Source organism: Eretmochelys imbricata, chromosome 11, assembly GCF_965152235.1.
Source record: "Eretmochelys imbricata isolate rEreImb1 chromosome 11, rEreImb1.hap1, whole genome shotgun sequence".
Classification (NCBI taxonomy): domain Eukaryota; kingdom Metazoa; phylum Chordata; order Testudines; family Cheloniidae; genus Eretmochelys; species Eretmochelys imbricata.
Window position 1 is genome coordinate 80,076,812 of NC_135582.1, and position 5,728 is coordinate 80,082,539.

The 5,728-nt window shown below is 55.2% G+C and overlaps 1 non-coding gene across 1 annotated transcript; it reads left to right on the forward strand.

The window, feature by feature from the left end:
• The first annotated feature begins 5,001 nt into the window (after positions 1 to 5,001).
• On the forward strand, positions 5,002 to 5,083 carry TRNAS-CGA (transfer RNA serine (anticodon CGA)). The gene has a single exon. It is a non-coding gene; the product is annotated as a tRNA-Ser (tRNA).
• The last annotated feature ends 645 nt before the right edge of the window (positions 5,084 to 5,728 follow it).

The following is a 5,728-nucleotide window of genomic DNA, read 5'->3' on the forward strand; positions in this document are numbered from 1 at the left end:
CCTGCCACAAACAGCAGCAGCTAGGGGAAGCGGACTGGCACGTGGCTGGGACAGTGTCCCACACAAGCTCCCCCCCCACACACACACCTGATCTGCCGAGAGGAGGCTTTAGACACCTGCCTAGACTGGAGGAAATTGCATCCTTCTTCCATTCAGTCCCTTTGCACTCAGGTGGGGCCTGACCGATTTGTAGCCCCAGGTGCCGACGCAGAGGGTGCTCCAGACCCAGAGCCCCCACAGGAAAACATAGCGGGTGCTCGGCACCCACCAGCCACAGCTCTTGGGCTGGCCCCTGCTGATCAGCTGTTTGAGCTGTCTGGCAGCTGGGGAAGGGGCTTCGGGGAGGGGGGAGTGGTGGGCGGGCAGGCAGGGACCTATGGGGAGGGGAAGGAGCCAGGGTGGGACCTGGGGGAAGTGGCGGAGGTGGCATCCCCAGGAAAAATAAGTCAGTGCCTGCGGCCCCAGAGATCTGCACAGTCAGCTCCCCTGCTGATGCTAGCCTGGGCCAAGCTCTACACCGGCTCCGCGGCAGCCGGCACTGCAGAGGCTGCAAGCCCCGTGTTTACACGTAAGTCTCCCTTTCGCTGGGAAGCTGATGCACGGCTGGCCGGGCACTGGGGGATTCCGCCCGCTACGAGAGGTGGCCGTGCCCAGGTGGGTCTCCGCTGAGCTGGGGAGCACGGGGCAGGAGCCTGTCTGCGCTGAGGCCTTTGACTCAGGAGTGGGAGCTGCAAGTCTTCAGGCTCAGGAGTGCTTGGCTTAAAGAGACAGTGTGCTGACACACACAGGCTCCCCCACACAGGGCCAGATTAACCTTTTGTGGACCTGGTTCCCAACACATTTGTGGGCCCCCTTGGGCCAGCAGATTGACACAGGAGTTGTGTTTGACACAGCACACAGCTGTACCGGTTTTATTTACAATATTTACAAGTTTAAATGGAGGGGGCTCCCAGCAATGGCAGCCCTAGGGCAAAAAGTTACACACAGGTACATCTGATACGTTATGAAAGAAAACATGCAAAAGAAACCACAGTGGGTAAAACCAGGGAACAAAAGCCTGAGCCGCCAAAACCCCAGCCAGCTGTTGCTCCCACTAAGAGGGAACAGTTACAAATATCTCATCCTTCACATTTCTCATAGGAACTACCAGGGCCTGATGAAATTGGGGCAGATTGAAAAGTGTGAAAAATATTTTAAAAATAAAAACATCCACAACTTTATTCCATTTTATTTACAGCATCATTATTCGTACTCGCCTGGCTTGGCCTTCTCTGCCAGAAGAGAGGCAGACAGACTAGGATCAGGACCACCAGCTGTGCCCCCAAAAGACTGGGCTCTGGGCCAATCCTCCAGATATCTGAGACCCACATCCTTCCCCAGAACAACCCCCCCAAACTGAATCAGCCCCACATCCCTCCCCGAATGACCATCGGTGACCTGGACAGCGCACCCAGCTCAGCCAGGAAGGAGAACTCTTGATACTTTCTTTGGGTTTTTATCTACGGCTTTGGCTACACTTGCATGTTACACCGCAATAAAGCCTCCCAGAGCGCTCCGCCTTACTCCCCGTCCACGCTGGCAAGGCATGCAGAGCGCTCTGACTCCCTGGCTGGAGCGCTCCTGGTACTCCACCTCCCCGAGAGGATTAACAGCTGTTGCACATCGGCTGAGACGCTCCAGCTCCAGTGTAAACGGGGAGTAAGGTTATTAGGCACTGATTGACCTCCGGAAACTCTCCATAATCCTTTTAACTGACACGTCCTCTCTTGTTTGGTTGTGAACTCCGGACGTGGCCGTGCCATTTCAAAGCTCCGTTTCAGGGCTGCTTATCAAACAAACACACACCGCTCCTGTTGGCTTTGAATGAGTGAGAGGCAGGCGGGGGGCTCCGTTTGGAGCGCCAGCCGCTCCTGTTTGCTTGCAGAGCGAGGCGGGGTTGGGGTCCATTTCAGCGAGCGGCTGCTTATCTCGTCTATGAGAAAAAAAGAAAGAACGGCCGTTTGCTTTCAGTGAGTGAGAGACAGGCGGGGGAGGGAGGGAGGGAGGTCTGTACTTACAAGACAGCACGCTGTCAGCCCCCCAAAACCCACTCTCTCTCCCCCCACACTCCCTGTCACACTCCACCCCCACCCCCCGTTGGAAAAGCACGTTGCAGCCACGTGAATGCTGGGATGGCTGGCAGCTGCCAGTGTGGACAGGCTGCAGCGCTTCCCCTGCTCGGCTGTAGGAAGGCAGGTTTGACTCACAGCACCGTACATCTGCAAGTGTAGCCACGGCCTGCCTGTTCTTCCCCTAATTGTCAGGGTCTCAAAATCTCCTGCTGTGGGAAGCGAAGATGCAGGCCCTGGATTCTACCTATTGGCAGCCAACCACACGCACACAGACGGTCGCCTACGGTCTGGTGCCACGCTAGAAGTGCCATTTCCAAGTGGTTGAGTTTTAAAGCTAGATTTGGCTTTTGGTTTCTGGCCCAAAATTTTGAGGCCTGACAATTTCAGCAATGGCCAAATGTGGCTTGTTGTTGTAAGGGTCTGATTCTCACTTTGGGTGCCAAGAGGCCTGGCTGCAGCTCCCGGACAAGTCCTCCCCCAGGGTGTGTTTGCTGCTGCCCCTTCCCGTGTCCAAGCTTCTTCTGCCTGGGTGTGTGGCTGGTGGTTTGTCTTTGGAAACTCCTCTGGAATGCGGCTTCCTTCGAGTTCCCAAAGGATTTGTTGGACTCGGGCATGAGTCTCCTTTACGATGCAAGTGTGTTTGCAGCTTACCTTGGAAGTTTTTTTCACCTGTGTTTTCTCCAACATCCTGCAGAGGGAGAGCTGCATTAGGGCCTGAATTTGGTTTGTTTGTCAAGGTGTAGGATTCTCCCTTGGGGCGGGAGAGAGTGCTGAGAAGACCTTGGAAAGGTGAAGTCAGGGGCAGTACTTTTTCAGGTGCCTGTTGTTGTGGGGGTTTGTTTGATTTGGGGTTTTCCTGAAATTGCAAGAAACGATGTCACTTTTCAGCCTGAATGCTTGTTCTGTACAGCAGCCCAAACTGCAAGCCTTGTTTCACCTGTGTAATGTTGGACAGTGACAGGGTCACGTTAACACCTTTGTCTCTCTTTGAGCCCCTTGATTCTCTTTAAATTACCACCAAAGTTCCCACCCCCTGTGTGAGTGGCATGGGGGACTGAGTGTCTTTTCTCCTTTCTCCCCTCTAGGATGTCAGAAGCACCATAGGCAGGTGCCTGGCTCCTTCCCCTTCACACCTCATTATTCTGGCCACAGGCTGAGACAAAACAACTATCCCAGGGCACAACTGCAAAGTGGGGAAGGTGACTCGTTTGGTCGGAATCTCCTTTGGTTTATTACAAACCTGGGGTTCCTGCATTTCCTACAAAACTAAAGCGGTTTTCTTAATCGCGTCTCTGCTAAGGCTGCGTCTACACTCCCCTTTGTGTCGGAAGAACGTATGTGGCTCAGGGGTGTGAATAAGCCACCCCCTGAGTGACACAAGTTACACGGACCTAAGCGCCGGTGTGGACAGTGCTATGGTGCTGGGAGAGCTTCTCCTGCCAACATGGCTACGGCTGCTCGTTGAGGGTGGAGAGCTCCCTCCCGTCGGCTTCCAGCCGCTCCACTCGAGACTGCCACCGTAAACTCCCCAGTGCAGCCACAGCCGTAGGGCAGGGACGATGCCCCGGGACTCCGGGGACACAGTCCGGGCCTGTCACCTCCAGGGCACTGGGGTTCTCTTCTGCCCAGGGCAGGAGTGAGCAAACGTCTGTAGGACGTGATGACCATTCAGAAACCGGTGAGGAATGAGCTGGTTTGAGGGGAGTTCATCTCGGTCCAGTTGCAGGTGGGCAGACGTCCACAGAACAAAGACCAGCAGGAACATTGGAATCTATTGGTCACTGAAGGATGGAGGCTGAGGAGTGAATTGCCCACGGGGACTGAACTCCCGTCCTGTCCCCAGAGCTGGTCTCAGTCAATCAGGGCTGAAGCACATTGATGGGACACCTCGGGGAAGCTTGCCCAGCCATTGCTGGGGCTGTAGCTATTCTGTGGCTGGCTACACAGAGAGTCATTCTCCAGGCCCCTCAATTCAGCATTTTTCAGTGGCAAGAAATTCACAGTAAAATAAAAAAATAAAATAAAACATGATTATTGGGAAAAAACCTGTTTCTTTCTTGATGTGAAAAAGGAAAGTTCCAGCAGCTGGAAGACACGTCTCCTGACCTGGAAATCAGACCTGGTTATTGGTGCCAACAAACCAGTGATCTGAAGGAGACTCTGAGGAAAATCAAAGGTACCGAGAAGGGAGCTAGGAGGGGAAACTGAGACACGCGTCTGGGACTTTCGGAAGTGACAGGTTCTGACCAATTAGTTGCAAGAGATGCGAACATAAAAATGAAACAAATCAGAGTGAACCAATAAAACATAATTCCTGACTCAGGGGAAGAGGCTGGGGCGGAGGACTGGGGGGCGGGGCGGGGGGAGCAGTGTTCCAAGGCAACAAAAATAGCAAACGATTCATAATCTGTAGTCATTTGAATGTGATTCATTTTTCCACTGAGAAGTTTCTCTGAAGTAATGAGAAATCCAGGGTCCAGGTGAAGGGAGCCGTGTCCCATTCTCCCGGCTGACAGTCCAGTCATGGCTTAGTCCTGTTTATAAAGAGAGACAAGAGACAATAAAAACAGGTGAATCGAGCGAGACAGTCAGGACAGGGGAGGATAAAGCAGGGAGGGGCAGAGCTGGGCTCTAACTCCCTGCGTGGCCTTGGCCAGGTCAGTGAACCTCTCCCTGTCTCCCTTTACAGTGGGGATAGCAACAATTACAGGCCCCACAGGAGGGGGTTGGTTTGATGTTTAACCACATGGCTAAGCAATGAGAACCCCAAATCCCCCTGTGCTTTGGGAGCCAGGTCTCCTGTTTGAATTCTGTGTTTCAGAGGACTTCAGGCCTGGGCACTGTGATTATTTACCAGTTTCTCAGGCCTTAGGGGGTCACCTCACTCACAGCTGTGATGGCCGAGCGGTTAAGGCGCTGGACTCGAAATCCATTCGGGTTTCCCTGCGCAGGTTCAAATCCTGCTCACAGCAAGGCCTGTGTTTTAGCCATACTTGCTCACCAGGGCAATACATCTCCACCGACCCTGAGACGCTCTCCATACACTCCCCACCCCAGGTAAACCCTGTTCTGCTCCTTTCATGGGGATGCCTGGGATGGTGCCTCACGCTGTGTCCCTGCGGTCTCAGCTCCCGAGGCCTCTGCCCCTCACCCAGCGCCCCCCGGCTCAGCCCCACCCCTGGGTGCTGCTCCTCTCCAGAGCGTGGAAGGAGCTGAGCACGGGCAGCCCGTACAAGAGGCCAGGGGAGCCTGAGCCTCCCCCATGCGGGGGGGAAACGCTGGGGATGTGGGGCGGGTCTCCCCTCCGGAGGCCCGTGGGCCCGTGGTCATCTTTCAAGCGCTGGAAGCGAAGCTCCAGAGAAGTGGGGGCCCCACCTACACCCCGCTCCCCTCTGCCTCTTAGCCCGATGCCCTGCTCTTGCTCTGCCTCTTCCCATCCCCCCTCCGCCTCTTCCCCCAAAACCTGCTCCCCACCCCCCCTCGGCCTTTTCCCCCGCGGCCCCGTCTTCTCGTGCCTCTTCCTGTCCTGCTCCACCTCCTTCCCCAAGGACCCCACTGCCCCCCGCTCACCGAAGACAGAGAAAAGGGACGGGTGCCTGGCCCCATGGCCCCCCGGT